Source organism: Phoxinus phoxinus, assembly GCF_949152265.1.
Source record: "Phoxinus phoxinus genome assembly, chromosome: 13".
NCBI classification, from domain to species: domain Eukaryota; kingdom Metazoa; phylum Chordata; class Actinopteri; order Cypriniformes; family Leuciscidae; genus Phoxinus; species Phoxinus phoxinus.
In genome coordinates this window covers 8,030,841-8,049,132 of record NC_136888.1, presented here as the reverse complement: position 1 = coordinate 8,049,132, position 18,292 = coordinate 8,030,841, and the positions used below count along the sequence as shown (strand labels likewise).

The 18,292-nt window shown below is 35.2% G+C and overlaps 2 long non-coding RNA genes across 2 annotated transcripts; both read left to right on the top strand.

The window, feature by feature from the left end:
- The first annotated feature begins 387 nt into the window (after positions 1-387).
- Positions 388-2,041, top strand: LOC307009288. The gene is made up of 3 exons (XR_013799981.1): positions 388-582; positions 1,196-1,277; positions 1,474-2,041. It is a non-coding gene; the product is annotated as an uncharacterized lncRNA (long non-coding RNA).
- A 3,346-nt stretch (positions 2,042-5,387) lies between these two features.
- LOC307009332 lies at positions 5,388-7,041 on the top strand. The gene is made up of 3 exons (XR_013799990.1): positions 5,388-5,582; positions 6,196-6,277; positions 6,474-7,041. It is a non-coding gene; the product is annotated as an uncharacterized lncRNA (long non-coding RNA).
- The last annotated feature ends 11,251 nt before the right edge of the window (positions 7,042-18,292 follow it).

The following is an 18,292-nucleotide window of genomic DNA, read 5'->3' as shown; positions in this document are numbered from 1 at the left end:
CACAATAAAAACAAAGTGTTGTGTCTTTCGCCAAATAAAGAAAAATAAACATGATGCGAGTTCTGCCTTCTCTCTGTCAGGGAAGTCCATTCTGAAACGCGTCCGAAAATGAACTGTAACTCAGCGAATACTTGTCACTCAGGAACGAGACATTTGTCTTTATGAAGCTAGAATTCTCTTCTTTTAAATGAAGTAATTTATATTAAAAAACACATATTCTTAGTTTATATAATCCGTTTGAAACCAAGGAGAGGCGCAGTTTTTCGTTCTCTCTTCATTATTTTTAATGAGCTGATGCCGCCACGCCCCCCGGCGCTATTCACATGCTAATAGTTGAGGTGATCTATACGCATTGCACACGCCCTCCGATCAATGCCATGATGAATACACGCAGTTTCTCGTCAGATTCACGGATAGTTCATCGCGTTTTGAGGATGGCACGCTTCTCCGGTAAAGTCTCTCTTCAGATGATTATGGACAGCGAGGAAGAATTCACTTTTCCTCAGAGAAACGGTTGCATCTCAGACGGAGAACGGCTGCATTTTCAAGAGCGAATTGATCCCACAGAGGATACAAGTTCGAGTAAGTTGTTTAGTGTTTATATAATTCTTTTCTGATTATATAGAACTCATGTGAATTTTCAGACTATATTTTGCGTAATTTTGGTTAGCTTTTGACATCTTACAGGAAAGATTGCCTTACAATATTCCTAACATTCGTATATGGTCGTGTTTCAATGTGATATTACTCTCTATTTGTATTATATTTCAATCCGTTTTGATTAGCTTATGACACTGATTATCATGCTAAAAATACTGACTTTTGCGAATATCTGCTTAGATGTAAATATGATTTCGTGCAAATATATTTCAGCCTCCGGTAAAATGTGATACTGTCTAAATAGCCTACTAGACATTATATTTTTATTTATAAATGTTCGGTTTTGGTTAGCCTATGACACACGCTAAAATATTGCCACAGATGATTGTGAATACAGGTGTAAATGTTTGAAATGTTCTAAATGCGTGCGCAGATAATGGCCATCAACAGCTCGCGATCTATGGCCCATAAATAGATATTTCTCCGTCCTATGGCCCATCAACAGATATATAGACTACATGCATTGTGCGTCCATACCCATTAATCGCCCATCTTTGGGTAATGTATGCTAACACAGTTGTTTTTATTTTTTTAGGAATGTGTTTGCATCACACTCTCCTTCTGCAGCTCAGCAGAGGGACACGCAGGTGTCGTTCAGTTCTCAATCGAGAATGATGGTAAGTGCACAGACGTAATATTTTACTGATGAAATGTAATTGTGTTTACAATATACATAATATACTCGTCATAATATACAAGTAGGGCCTACCTATTCTTGTGTGAAATTACAAAATCGGTTGTCTTTTTCTTAATCCATGGCCATAGTGATTGATAGCGATAATAATACAGTTTCTTTGATTGTGTTATCAACAGATGTGACAATGAACATGTCCAAGCACCGGTCCCGAAGAGAGCCATGGCAAACAAGCAACAGGTCCAAGTCCACCCTGTCATGGAAAACCGAGACTGATGTTGACATGGTTGCACAGACTGCGTGATTCCTGCCCGGGAAACTGGACCGCAAGTGACCTCTGTTGACTCGCATTCGCCCATGAGTCTGTTTGTAACAGTATACACTACCTTTCTTTCTTTTTTTTTAAAGGATGTGTTAAGTTATATTGTTAGGAAAGATTTCTATTTTGAATAAATGCTTTTCTTTTTAATCAGTGAATCCTGAAAAAAATATCACAGGTTATAAAAAAATATTAAGCAGCACAACGGTTTCCAACATTGATAATACCTGATTATCAAATCATGATATTAGAATGATTTCTGAAGGATCATGTGACACTGAAGACTGGAGTAAGGATGCTGAAAATTCAGCTTTGATCAAAGAAATAAATTATATTTTAAAGTATATTAAAATAGAAAATCATTATTTTAAATTGTAATAATATTTCACAATATTACTGTTGTTTCTGTATTTTTTATCAAATAAATGCAGCCATCTTCCAAAAATATTAAAAATACTAAAAATGGTAATGTGTCCAAACGTTTGACTGGTACTATATGTTTATATATGTACGGTAGCACTGTGGTCTTGTGAGGCACAACATTTAGTTCCTCCACATAGAGGAATTACAATAAAAACAGATTAAAAAACAAAACCTTTGAATGTCCTCTCATTCTCAGATTCTCCTCTCTGCCTCACAGCACCTTGATGGGGCATTAGCCATTGGGGGAGTGTCTATTGTCTCCCCTCATTCATATTCATGGACATCAACACCCCTACGCATAAAGCAGTACTGGCACAAAAACTGACTTGCAAAGTTTAAATCATTATATTGTTGTTTTGTGAAAGAGTGATCAGAATGATTTTCACATAATTTTGTAGTAAACATTCTAGCCTACAAGAATGGTAACTCAAAAGTATTGTGCCAAACTATTCAGTATGAGTTATATGGACTCATTGCAGTGACACATTTTTTCCCAAAACTTACTAACCACGCATAATATTTTTCATCAAAAGTAGTCTATAACATTTTTTAAAACTTAGGACCCTTTGACCGGAAATAAGTTCAATAGGTCAGATATGGCCATATATGGCTTATGAAGCATCAGAAAGAGATTGTGAGTGTGTAGAAAGTTCAAGATTGAGGACTCTTTGGCCAGAAATATGTTTATTTGGTCAAATATGGACTTCTGTATGGCTGACGTAATATCAGAAGGTGTTAACGAGAATGTATAGAAGGTGACCGGAAATAAGTTCAATAGGTCAGCTATGGCCATATATGGCTTCTGAAGCATCAGAATGAGTCAATGAGTATGTCTCGAAAAATCAAGATGAGGACTCTTTGGCCAAAAATATGTTCAGTAGGTCAAATATGGAATTCTGAATGGCTGATTTAACATCAGGAGTCTCTAAATTTATATAGTTTAAAACCAATTAAGGACCCTTTGACCAGAAATAAGTTCAATCAGTCAAGATATGGACTTATAAATGGACTTCAATATGAGTAATGAAGCATCAGAAGTTGTCTATGAGTATGTGGATAGTTCAAGATTCAGAATTTTTTGGCCAGAAATATTTTCATTGTGTCAAATATGGACTTCTGTATGGGTAATATAACATCACAACAAGTCAATCTTTATGAATAGCAAGTTAATGTTCAGGTACTCTTTGGCCAGGAATATGTCCACTAAGTCAAAAAGTGACCTCTGTATACAGAGTTCAAAGACTCTGTATGGCAGATTTTTTATCAAAAGTAGTCTATTTAAAAAAAAAAAAAACTTTTTAGGACCCTTTAACCGGAAATAAGTTCAATAGGTCAGATATGGCCATATATGGCTTATGAAGCATCAGAATGAGTCAATGAGTATGTCTCGAAAAATCAAGATGAGGACTCTTTGGCCAAAAATATGTTCAGTAGGTCAAATATGGAATTCTGAATGGCTGATTTAACATCAGAAGGAGTCTCTAAGTTTATATAGTTTAAAACCCAATTAAGGACCCTTTGACCAGAAATAAGTTCAATCAGTCAAGATATGGACTTAGAAATGGACTTCAATATGACTAATGAAGCATCAGAAGTTGTCTATGAGTATATGTGGAAAGTTCAAGATTCAGAATTTTTTGGCCAGAAATATTTTCCTTGTGTCAAATATGGACTTCTGTATGGGTAATATAACATCACAACAAGTCAATCTTTATGAATAGCAAGTTAACATTCAGGTACTCTTTGGCCAGGAAGAGTCCAGTAAGTCAAAAAGTGACCTCTGTATACAGAGTTCAAAGACTCTGTATGGCAAATTTTTCATCAAAAGTAGTCTATAACGTTTTTTAAAACTTAGGGCCCTTTGACCGGAAATAAGTTCAATAGGTCAGATATGGCCATATATGGCTTATGAAGCATCAGAAAGAGATTGTGAGTGTGTAGAAAGTTCAAGATTGAGGACACTTTGGCCAGAAATATGTTTATTTGGTCAAATATGGACTTTTGTATGGCTGACGTAATATCAGAAGGTGTTAACGAGAATGTATAGAAAGTGACCGGAAATAAGTTCAATAGGTCAGATATGGCCATATATGGCTTATGAAGCATCAGAATGAGTCAATGAGTATGTCTCGAAAAATCAAGATGAGGACTCTTTGGCAAAAAATATGTTCAGTAGGTCAAATATGGAATTCTGAATGGCTGATTTAACATCAGAAGGAGTCTCTAAGTTTATATAGTTTAAAACCAATTAAGGACCCTTTGACCAGAAATAAGTTCAATCAGTCAAGATATGGACTTCTAAATGGACTTCAATATGACTAATGAAGCATCAGAAGTTGTCTATGAGTATATGTGGAAAGTTCAAGATTCAGAATTTTTTGGCCAGAAATATTTTCCTTGTGTCAAATATGGACTTCTGTATGGGTAATATAACATCACAACAAGTCAATCTTTATGAATAGCAAGTTAATGTTCAGGTACTCTTTGGCCAGGAATATGTCCACTAAGTCAAAAAGTGACCTCTGTATACAGAGTTCAAAGTCTCTGTATGGCAGATTTTTTATCAAAAGTAGTCTATTTAAAAAAAAAAAAAAACTTTTTAGGACCCTTTAACCGGAAATAAGTTCAATAGGTCAGATATGGCCATATATGGCTTATGAAGCATCAGAATGAGTCAATGAGTATGTCTCGAAAAATCAAGATGAGGACTCTTTGGCCAAAAATATGTTCAGTAGGTCAAATATGGAATTCTGAATGGCTGATTTAACATCAGAAGGAGTCTCTAAGTTTATATAGTTTAAAACCAATTAACCCCCTGGGGTCGGCAATCACGCCGGCGTGATCTGCTCGCTTTTTTTCTTATCAGTGCAAAAGAGATTCAAAATACTTTGTTGGTTTTGATCTTACATTTAAGTGTTTTACATCATTCGATCCAGTTAAGTTTCTATTTTTTTTGTGTATACTCACAATAAAAACAAAGTGTTGTGTCTTTCGCCAAATAAAGAAAAATAAACATGATGCGAGTTCTGCCTTCTCTCTGTCAGGGAAGTCCATTCTGAAACGCGTCCGAAAATGAACTGTAACTCAGCGAATACTTGTCACTCAGGAACGAGACATTTGTCTTTATGAAGCTAGAATTCTCTTCTTTTAAATGAAGTAATTTATATTAAAAAACACATATTCTTAGTTTATATAATCCGTTTGAAACCAAGGAGAGGCGCAGTTTTTCGTTCTCTCTTCATTATTTTTAATGAGCTGATGCCGCCACGCCCCCCGGCGCTATTCACATGCTAATAGTTGAGGTGATCTATACGCATTGCACACGCCCTCCGATCAATGCCATGATGAATACACGCAGTTTCTCGTCAGATTCACGGATAGTTCATCGCGTTTTGAGGATGGCACGCTTCTCCGGTAAAGTCTCTCTTCAGATGATTATGGACAGCGAGGAAGAATTCACTTTTCCTCAGAGAAACGGTTGCATCTCAGACGGAGAACGGCTGCATTTTCAAGAGCGAATTGATCCCACAGAGGATACAAGTTCGAGTAAGTTGTTTAGTGTTTATATAATTCTTTTCTGATTATATAGAACTCATGTGAATTTTCAGACTATATTTTGCGTAATTTTGGTTAGCTTTTGACATCTTACAGGAAAGATTGCCTTACAATATTCCTAACATTCGTATATGGTCGTGTTTCAATGTGATATTACTCTCTATTTGTATTATATTTCAATCCGTTTTGATTAGCTTATGACACTGATTATCATGCTAAAAATACTGACTTTTGCGAATATCTGCTTAGATGTAAATATGATTTCGTGCAAATATATTTCAGCCTCCGGTAAAATGTGATACTGTCTAAATAGCCTACTAGACATTATATTTTTATTTATAAATGTTCGGTTTTGGTTAGCCTATGACACACGCTAAAATATTGCCACAGATGATTGTGAATACAGGTGTAAATGTTTGAAATGTTCTAAATGCGTGCGCAGATAATGGCCATCAACAGCTCGCGATCTATGGCCCATAAATAGATATTTCTCCGTCCTATGGCCCATCAACAGATATATAGACTACATGCATTGTGCGTCCATACCCATTAATCGCCCATCTTTGGGTAATGTATGCTAACACAGTTGTTTTTATTTTTTTAGGAATGTGTTTGCATCACACTCTCCTTCTGCAGCTCAGCAGAGGGACACGCAGGTGTCGTTCAGTTCTCAATCGAGAATGATGGTAAGTGCACAGACGTAATATTTTACTGATGAAATGTAATTGTGTTTACAATATACATAATATACTCGTCATAATATACAAGTAGGGCCTACCTATTCTTGTGTGAAATTACAAAATCGGTTGTCTTTTTCTTAATCCATGGCCATAGTGATTGATAGCGATAATAATACAGTTTCTTTGATTGTGTTATCAACAGATGTGACAATGAACATGTCCAAGCACCGGTCCCGAAGAGAGCCATGGCAAACAAGCAACAGGTCCAAGTCCACCCTGTCATGGAAAACCGAGACTGATGTTGACATGGTTGCACAGACTGCGTGATTCCTGCCCGGGAAACTGGACCGCAAGTGACCTCTGTTGACTCGCATTCGCCCATGAGTCTGTTTGTAACAGTATACACTACCTTTCTTTCTTTTTTTTTAAAGGATGTGTTAAGTTATATTGTTAGGAAAGATTTCTATTTTGAATAAATGCTTTTCTTTTTAATCAGTGAATCCTGAAAAAAATATCACAGGTTATAAAAAAATATTAAGCAGCACAACGGTTTCCAACATTGATAATACCTGATTATCAAATCATGATATTAGAATGATTTCTGAAGGATCATGTGACACTGAAGACTGGAGTAAGGATGCTGAAAATTCAGCTTTGATCAAAGAAATAAATTATATTTTAAAGTATATTAAAATAGAAAATCATTATTTTAAATTGTAATAATATTTCACAATATTACTGTTGTTTCTGTATTTTTTATCAAATAAATGCAGCCATCTTCCAAAAATATTAAAAATACTAAAAATGGTAATGTGTCCAAACGTTTGACTGGTACTATATGTTTATATATGTACGGTAGCACTGTGGTCTTGTGAGGCACAACATTTAGTTCCTCCACATAGAGGAATTACAATAAAAACAGATTAAAAAACAAAACCTTTGAATGTCCTCTCATTCTCAGATTCTCCTCTCTGCCTCACAGCACCTTGATGGGGCATTAGCCATTGGGGGAGTGTCTATTGTCTCCCCTCATTCATATTCATGGACATCAACACCCCTACGCATAAAGCAGTACTGGCACAAAAACTGACTTGCAAAGTTTAAATCATTATATTGTTGTTTTGTGAAAGAGTGATCAGAATGATTTTCACATCATTTTGTAGTAAACATTCTAGCCTACAAGAATGGTAACTCAAAAGTATTGTGCCAAACTATTCAGTATGAGTTATATGGACTCATTGCAGTGACACATTTTTTCCCAAAACTTACTAACCACGCATAATATTTTTCATCAAAAGTAGTCTATAACATTTTTTTAAACTTAGGACCCTTTGACCGGAAATAAGTTCAATAGGTCAGATATGGCCATATATGGCTTATGAAGCATCAGAAAGAGATTGTGAGTGTGTAGAAAGTTCAAGATTGAGGACTCTTTGGCCAGAAATATGTTTATTTGGTCAAATATGGACTTCTGTATGGCTGACGTAATATCAGAAGGTGTTAACGAGAATGTATAGAAGGTGACCGGAAATAAGTTCAATAGGTCAGCTATGGCCATATATGGCTTCTGAAGCATCAGAATGAGTCAATGAGTATGTCTCGAAAAATCAAGATGAGGACTCTTTGGCCAAAAATATGTTCAGTAGGTCAAATATGGAATTCTGAATGGCTGATTTAACATCAGGAGTCTCTAAATTTATATAGTTTAAAACCAATTAAGGACCCTTTGACCAGAAATAAGTTCAATCAGTCAAGATATGGACTTATAAATGGACTTCAATATGAGTAATGAAGCATCAGAAGTTGTCTATGAGTATATGTGGATAGTTCAAGATTCAGAATTTTTTGGCCAGAAATATTTTCATTGTGTCAAATATGGACTTCTGTATGGGTAATATAACATCACAACAAGTCAATCTTTATGAATAGCAAGTTAATGTTCAGGTACTCTTTGGCCAGGAATATGTCCACTAAGTCAAAAAGTGACCTCTGTATACAGAGTTCAAAGACTCTGTATGGCAGATTTTTTATCAAAAGTAGTCTATTTAAAAAAAAAAAAAACTTTTTAGGACCCTTTAACCGGAAATAAGTTCAATAGGTCAGATATGGCCATATATGGCTTATGAAGCATCAGAATGAGTCAATGAGTATGTATTGAAAAATCAAGGTGAGGACTCTTTGGCCAAAAATATGTTCAGTAGGTCAAATATGGAATTCTGAATGGCTGATTTAACATCAGGAGTCTCTAAGTTTATATAGTTTAAAACCAATTAGGACCCTTTGACCAGAAATAAGTTCAATGGCCTGATATGTATATCTATTGGACTTATGAAGCATCAGTAGGAGTCTTTCAGTATGTATAGAAACTTCAAGATTGAGGACTCTTTGGCCAGAAATATTTTCAGTAGGTCAAATATGGAATTCTAAATGGCTGATTTAACATCAAAAGGATTCTCTAAGTTTATATAGTTTAAAACCAATTAAGGACCCTTTGACCAGACATAAGTTAAATCAGTCAAGATATGGACTTCTAAAAAGACTTCAATATGGCTAATGAAACATCAAAAGTTGTCTATGATTATGTATGGAAAGTTCAAGATTGAGGATTATTTGGCCAGAAATATGTTCAGTAGGTCAAATATGGAATTTTAAATGGCTGATTTAACATCAAAATGAGTCTCTAAGTTTATATAGTTTAAAACCAATTAAGGACATTTTGACCAGAAATGAGTTCAATCAGTCAAGTATAGACTTCTAAATGGACTTCAATATGGCTAATGAAGCATCAGAAGTTGTCTATGATTATGTATGGAAAGTTCAAGATTGAGGATTATTTGGCCAGAAATATTTTCCTTGAGTCAAATATGAACTTCTGTATGGCTAATATAACATCACAACAAGTCAATCTTTATGAATAGCAAGTTAATGTTCAGGTACTCTTTGGCCAGGAATATGTCCACTAAGTCAAAAAGTGACCTCTGTATACAGAGTTTAAAGACTCTGTATGGCAGATTTTACATCAAAAGTAGTCTATTTTAAAAAAACAAAACTTTTTAGGACCCTTTAACCGGAAATAAGTTCAATAGTTCAGATATGGCCATATATGGCTTATGAAGCATCAGAATGAGTCAATGAGTATGTATAGAAAAATCAAGATGAGGACTCTTTGGCCAAAAATATGTTCAGTAGGTCAAATATGGAATTCTGAATGGTTGATTTAACATCAGAAGGAGTCTCTATGTTTATATAGTTTAAAACCCAATTAAGGACCCTTTGACCAGAAATAAATTCAATCAGTCAAGATATGGACTTATAAATGGACTTCAGTATGACTAATGAAGCATCAGAAGTTGTCTATGAGTATATGTGGAAAGTTCAAGATTCAGAATTTTTAGGCCAGAAATATTTTCCTTGTGTCAAATATGGACTTCTGTATGGGTAATATAACATCACAACAAGTCAATCTTTATGAATAGCAAGTTAACGTTCAGGTACTCTTTGGTCAGGAAGAGTCCAGTAAGTCAAAAAGTGACCTCTGTATACAGAGTTCAAAGACTCTGTATGGCAAATTTTTCATCAAAAGTAGTCTATAACTTTTTTTTAAACTTAGGACCCTTTGACCGGAATTAAGTTCAATAGGTCAGATATGGCCATATATGGCTTATGAAGCATCAGAAGGAGATTGTGAGTGTGTAGAAAATTCAAGATTGAGGACTCTTTGGCCAGAAATATGTTTATTTGGTCAAATATGGACTTCTGTATGGCTGACGTAATATCAGAAGGTGTTAACGAGAATGTATAGAAAGTGACCGGAAATAAGTTCAATAGGTCAGATATGGCCATATATGGCTTATGAAGCATCAGAATGAGTCAATGAGTATGTCTCGATAAATCAAGATGAGGACTCTTTGGCCAAAAATATGTTCAGTAGGTCAAATATGGAATTCTGAATGGTTGATTTAACATCAGAAGGAGTCTCTAAGTCTATATAGTTTAAAACCCAATTAAGGACCCTTTGACCAGAAATAAGTTCAATCAGTCAAGATATGGACTTATAAATGGACTTCAATATGACTAATGAAGCATCAGAAGTTGTCTATGAGTATATGTGGAAAGTTCAAGATTCAGAATTTTTAGGCCAGAAATATTTTCTTTGTGTGAAAAATATGGACTTCTGTATGGGTAATATAACATCACAACAAGTCAATCTTTATGAATAGCAAGTTAACGTTCAGGTACTCTTTGGCCAGAAAGAGTCCAGTAAGTCAAAAAGTGACCTCTGTATACAGAGTTCAAAGACTCTGTATGGCAAATTTTTCATCAAAAGTAGTCTATAACTTTTTTTAAAACTTAGGACCCTTTGACCGGAATTAAGTTCAATAGGTCAGATATGGCCATATATGGCTTATGAAGCATCAGAAGGAGATTGTGAGTGTGTAGAAAGTTCAAGATTGAGGACTCTTTGGCCAGAAATATGTTTATTTGGTCAAATATGGACTTCTGTATGGCTGACGTAATATTCTGATATTAACGAGGTGTTAACGAGAATGTATAGAAGGTGACCGGAAATAAGTTCAATAGGTCATCTATGGCCATATATGGCTTATGAAGCATCAGAATGAGTCAATGAGTATGTCTCGAAAAATCAAGATGAGGACTCTTTGGCCAAAAATATGTTCAGTAGGTCAAATATGGAATTCTGAATGGCTGATTTAACATCAGAAGGAGTCTCTAAGTTTATATAGTTTAAAACCAATTAAGGACCCTTTGACCAGAAATAAGTTCAATCAGTCAAGATATGGACTTATAAATGGACTTCAATATGACTAATGAAGCATCAGAATTTGTCTATGAGTATATGTGGAAAGTTCAAGATTCAGAATTTTTTGGCCAGAAATATTTTCCTTGTGTCAAATATGGACTTCTGTATGGGTAATATAACATCACAACAAGTCAATCTTTATGAATAGCAAGTTAACGTTCAGGTACTCTTTGGCCAGGAAGAGTCCAGTAAGTCAAAAAGTGACCTCTGTATACAGAGTTCAAAGACACTGTATGGCAAATTTTTCATCAAAAGTAGTCTATAACTTTTTTTAAAACTTAGGACCCTTTGACCGGAAATAAGTTCAATAGGTCAGATATGGCCATATATGGCTTATGAAGCATCAGAAAGAGATTGTGAGTGTGTAGAAAGTTCAAGATTGAGGACACTTTGGCCAGAAATATGTTTATTTGGTCAAATATGGACTTTTGTATGGCTGACGTAATATCAGAAGGTGTTAATGAGAATGTATAGAAAGTGACCGGAAATAAGTTCAATAGGTCAGATATGGCCATATATGGCTTATGAAGCATCAGAATGAGTCAATGAGTATGTCTCGAAAAATCAAGATGAGGACTCTTTGGCAAAAAATATGTTCAGTAGGTCAAATATGGAATTCTGAATGGCTGATTTAACATCAGAAGGAGTCTCTAAGTTTATATAGTTTAAAACCAATTAAGGACCCTTTGACCAGAAATAAGTTCAATCAGTCAAGATATGGACTTATAAATGGACTTCAATATGACTAATGAAGCATCAGAAGTTGTCTATGAGTATATGTGGAAAGTTCAAGATTCAGAATTTTTTGGCCAGAAATATTTTCCTTGTGTCAAATATGGACTTCTGTATGGGTAATATAACATCACAACAAGTCAATCTTTATGAATAGCAAGTTAACGTTCAGGTACTCTTTGGTCAGGAAGAGTCCAGTAAGTCAAAAAGTGACCTCTGTATACAGAGTTCAAAGACTCTGTATGGCAAATTTTTGGTCAAAAGTAGTCTATAACTTTTTTTTAAAACTTAGGACCCTTTGACCAGAAATAAGTTCAATAGGTCAGATATGGCCATATATGGCTTATGAAGCATCAGAAGGAGATTGTGAGTGTGTAGAAAGTTCAAGATTGAGGACTCTTTGGCCAGAAATATGTTTATTTGGTCAAATATGGACTTCTGTATGGCTGACGTAATATCAGAAGGTGTTAACGAGAATGTATAGAAAGTGACCGGAAATAAGTTCAATAGGTCAGATATGGCCATATATGGCTTATGAAGCATCAGAATGAGTCAATGAGTATGTATAGAAAAATCAAGATGAGGACTCTTTGGCCAAAAATATGTTCAGTAGGTCAAATATGGAATTCTGAATGGCTGATTTAACATCAGAAGGAGTCTTTAAGTTTATATAGTTTAAAACCAATTAAGGACCCTTTGACCAGAAATAAGTTCAATCAGTCAAGATATGGACTTATAAATGGACTTCAATATGACTAATGAAGCATCAGAAGTTGTCTATGATTATATGTGGAAAGTTCAAGATTCAGATTTTTTTGGCCAGAAATATTTTCCTTGTGTCAAATATGGACTTCTGTATGGGTAATATAACATCACAACAAGTCAATCTTTATGAATAGCAAGTTAACGTTCAGGTACTCTTTGGCCAGGAAGAGTCCAGTAAGTCAAAAGGTGACCTCTGTATACAGAGTTCAAAGACTCTGTATGGCAAATTTTTCATCAAAAGTAGTCTATAACTTTTTTTAAAGGACCCTTTGACCAGAAATAAGTTCAATAGGTCAGAGATGGCCATATATGGCTTATGAAGCATCAGAAGGAGATTGTGAGTGTGTAGAAAGTTCAAGATTGAGGACTCTAAAATATTACGAAATGGGAAATAAAGCAAGTCGCCTGTTGGCTTTTCAATTGCGGAAAAAGCAAAATAGCAGGATGGTTCACAAAATAAAAAGCCCAGAGAGTGACGAAATCCTAACACAACCTGCCGATATTACAGAGGCTTTTGCCACGTACTATACACGGGTTTCTGTGCAACGTCATCACGTAGATGCGCGCGCATCTAAGAGGCAGAAAGCAACAGTCTTTACGGCTATATCTAGCAGAAGCAGAGATGACGCGGAGCTGTTGTGCTGTAAACTAACCTAAATGCATAGGGTATGTCATGTTTTTATGATTCGCAAACTTAGTTGGACAATTTCATACTAGTCAACTAACTAACTTTTTACATAATGTTATATTAATATGCAAATGAAACACAAGCAAACAGATTCATCTCTGAAATTGCAGTTTATTATTGAGTCAACAAGAATTTACAAACAATGCGAAATCTACGTTAATTACAATGTTCTTTTACAGAACTCGGCATAACATATAGCGGTCTTGCCTCTTGGATGCGCGCGCATCCGGTATTGTTTGTATACAAGAAACCTGTGTATAGAAAGTTATATGAAGAGCAGTCGGATCCACAAAAAAAAGACAAAATGGAATCTTTTTTCAGATCCATCAAGTTGGCAAAACTAACATCAGAAGAGGCTAACATAATGTCTCTGCCAATATCAGAAATAGAAATACGAGATAATATTTTAAACCTTAAAAATAATAAATCTCCAGGTACAGATGGTTTTCCTGGGGAATACTACAAAACATTTATAGATGACATGACCCCAATCTTGTGTAAAGTATATAACTATGTACTGGAGAAGGGAGATCCACCTGGATCGTGGTCAGAAGCAATAATAAGTGTTATCCACAAAGAAAACAAAGACCCAACCCAGTGTACATCTTATCGTCCAATTAGCCTCCTATGCGTTGATCTTAAAATTCTTACCTCCATTATAGCAAAAAGAATACAAAAGTGCATACATAAATTAGTAAAACCGGATCAAACCGGGTTTATTAGTAATAGACAGGGAGTGGACAATGTCAGGAGGGCTTTAAACTTGCAATCCATCGCAGCCAAAAGGAACACGCCTTCAATGCTTCTCAGCTTAGATGCTGAGAAGGCATTTGATAGGGTTGATTGGACTTTTCTACAACAGACTCTCAGATATATGGGCTTCAGTGACACATTTATTAAATGGATAGGTATATTTTATAAAAACCCGAAATCTAGAGTCAGAGTAAATGGGCATTGCTCTAATTTCTTTCCATTGGGACGTGGCACCCGGCAGGGGGATTCTTTATCTCCTTCTTTATTTGCCTTAAGCATAGAGCCATTGGCGGAATTAATAAGGACAAACCCTCTCATACTGGGTATTCCTGATGAGGGAATGTCTCAACACAAACTAGCGTTATTTGCGGATGATATTTTGTTATTCTTAGAACGCCCCATGGTTTCTATTCCTGCACTTTTAAACAGTCTTAATAGTTACGGTGCAGTTTCAGGATATAAAATAAATACAAATAAATCTGAAGCAATGATGATAAGTGGTGAATGGCCTCAACAATTAGACAAATTGGTATCCTTAAGGAAATCCAAACAGGGATTTAGATATTTAGGTGTTATTTTGACACCAAAACCAGCACAACTGTATTCCTCCAATTATCACAAACTAGTCAAAGAGATCAACCAAGATATAAGTAGGTGGGATATGCTGCCTTTGTCACTTTTTGGCCGAATAGAGTCAGTAAGGATGAATATTCTACCTAGACTCCTTTTTTTGTTTCAATCTTTGCCTATCCATGTACCACAATCAACGCTTAAGCTTCTTGAAAAACGTATATCACAATTTATATGGCAAAATAGGAGACCCAGAATACGGCTAAAAATATTGATGGCAAGTAAAGAAAAAGGAGGACTGGGTCTACCTAATCTTAAAATGTATTACTGGGCAGCTCAACTTAGAGCAATAGTGGCATGGGTGACTAAAGATGAAGAGAATGGGTGGATATCCATAGAGCAGAATTCTTTAAAAGGGATATCACTATCTACTCTTCCATTTCTTAGTCGGCAGGCACAAAAAAAAATTAAAATTAATAATATTTGGGTCAAGCACACACTAAAGGTCTGGAATTGGGCTCAGAAACAGTTAAAGGGGTCTAGGGCTCTATCTAGGGCAATGCCCATTCTTGGAAACATTGAGTTTCTCCCATCTGTGACAGACCTAGCATACAGAAGATGGGCGGAAAAGGGGTTGGTCACTATAAATCAGTTGTTTGAAAACAACACACTACGAGCATTTTCACAATTGCAAGAAAAGTTTGATTTGCCCTCAAATGACTTTTATAGGTTTCTACAAATAAGACATTACATCACAAAGCACACAGATTGGGAAAGTCTTAAAAAAGATCCAACCGATGTTGAACGGTATTTTATACATATTTCTCAACAAGTGATATCAACAAGGCGTCAAGTATCACATATTTATAAGAGTCTTATGAAAGACACATCAGACAACACTCTTCATATTAAAAATGAATGGGAAATGGAACTTAATACAATTATAGAGGATGAAACATGGGAAGACATATGTAGGGCAAGTCATACAGGGATTGGGAGTCAAATGTGGAAAGAATTTGATTGGAAGATGAAGATTAGATTCTTTAGGACTCCTCTCAAGGTATCAATGTTTAAAAACAATGCCCCCAACATCTGCTGGAGGAACTGTGGCAGGGTGGGGGATCATACACATATATTCTGGGATTGTTCTGTGATACAGACATACTGGAAAGACATTAAAGAGGAAGTGGACAAAATTTTCAGGATGGATTTTCCTTTGGACCCTTTATTTTTTTTACTGGAGAAAATACCTGAAAACTTGCTTTCTAAGGATCAACGCCACATGTTACATATTCTGTTAATGATTGCAAGAAAAATGATCACTATTAACTGGTTGAAGCCTAGCCCTCCTACAAAAGCCCAGTGGATACAAAAAGTCAAGCAGGTCCGTACAATGGAAAATATGACTGCTATTTTACAGATGAAAGTACCAGTGTTTGTAAGAAGATGGAACCCTGTCATTATCGGCCTTGACTTAGAATAATAGCGTAAACATACTGTGTTATTTAACGATGTATTTACCATGCTTCTAGGCGGTAAATATATGTCCTGAACGTAGCTCAACCATAAGGTGACCTCCATGTAATTTTTATGTTTATTTATTTTTTATTATTTATTTATTTTATTATTTTTTGTTGTTCTATTGTGTTTTGTATGTGTTTTATGTGTTCTGTTGCTGTACTGTATAAATTGCCAGCAATGTTTACTTTTGGCAATAAAGTTCAAAAAAAAGATTGAGGACTCTTTGGCCAGAAATATGTTCATTTGATCAAATATGGACTTCTGTATGGCTGACGTAATATCAGAAGGTGTTAACGAGAATGTAAAGAAGGTGACCGGAAATAAGTTCAATAGGTCAGATATGGCCATATATGGCTTATGAAGCATCAGAATGAGTCAATGAGTATGTCTCGAAAAATCAAGATGAGGACTCTTTGGCCAAAAATATGTTCAGTAGGTCAAATATGGAATTCTGAATGGCTGATTTAACATCAGAAGGAGTCTCTAAGTTTATATAGTTTAAAACCAATTAAGGACCATTTGACCAGAAATAAGTTCAATCAGTCAAGATATGGACTTATAAATGACTTCAATATGACTAATGAAGCATCAGAAGTTGTCTATGAGTATATATGGAAAGTTCAAGATTCAGAATTTTTTGGCCAGAAATATTTTCCTTGTGTCAAATATGGACTTCTGTATGGGTAATATAACATCACAACAAGTCAATCTTTATGAATAGCAAGTTAACGTTCAGGTACTCTTTGGCCAGGAAGAGTCCAGTAAGTCAAAAAGTGACCTCTGTATACAGAGTTCAAAGACTCTGTATGGCAAATTTTTCATCAAAAGTAGTCTATAACTTTTTTTAAATCTTAGGACCCTTTGACCGGAAATAAGTTCAATAGGTCAGATATGGCCATATATGGCTTATGAAGCATCAGAAGGAGATTGTGAGTGTGTAGAAAGTTCAAGATTGAGGACTCTTTGGCCATAAATATGTTCATTTGATCAAATATGGACTTCTGTATGGCTGACGTAATATCAGAAGGTGTTAACGAGAATGTAAAGAAGGTGACCGGAAATAAGTTCAATAGGTCAGATATGGCCATATAAGGCTTATGAAGCATCAGAATGAGTCAATGAGTATGTCTCGAAAAATCAAGATGAGGACTCTTTGGCCAAAAATATGTTCAGTAGGTCAAATATGGAATTCTGAATGGCTGATTTAACATCAGAAGGAGTCTCTAAGTTTATATAGTTTAAAACCAATTAAGGACCCTTTGACCAGAAATAAGTTCAATCAGTCAAGATATGGACTTATAAATGACTTCAATATGACTAATGAAGCATCAGAAGTTGTCTATGAGTATATGTGGAAAGTTCAAGATTCAGAATTTTTTGGCCAGAAATATTTTCCTTGTGTCAAATATGGACTTCTGTATGGGTAATATAACATCACAACAAGTCAATCTTTATGAATAGCAAGTTAATGTTCAGGTACTCTTTGGCCAGGAATATGTCCACTAAGTCAAAAAGTGACCTCTGTATACAGAATTCAAAGACTCTGTATGGCAGATTTTTTATCAAAAGTAGTCTATTTAAAAAAAAAAAAAACTTTTTAGGACCCTTTAACCGGAAATAAGTTCAATAGGTCAGATATGGCCATATATGGCTTATGAAGCATCAGAATGAGTCAATGAGTATGTCTCGAAAAATCAAGATGAGGACTCTTTGGCCAAAAATATGTTCAGTAGGTCAAATATGGAATTCTGAATGGCTGATTTAACATCAGAAGGAGTCTCTAAGTTTATATAGTTTAAAACCAATTAAGGACCCTTTGACCAGAAATAAGTTCAATCAGTCAAGATATGGACTTATAAATGACTTCAATATGACTAATGAAGCATCAGAAGTTGTCTATGAGTATATGTGGAAAGTTCAAGATTCAGAATTTTTTGGCCAGAAATGTTTTTCTTGTGTCAAATATGGACTTCTGTATGGGTAATATAACATCACAACAAGTCAATCTTTATGAATAGCAAGTTAACGTTCAGGTACTCTTTGGCCAGGAAGAGTCCAGTAAGTCAAAAAGTGAACTCTGTATACAGAGTTCAAAGACTCTGTATGGCAAATTTTTCATCAAAAGTAGTCTATAACTTTTTTTAAAACTTAGGACCCTTTGACCGGAAAT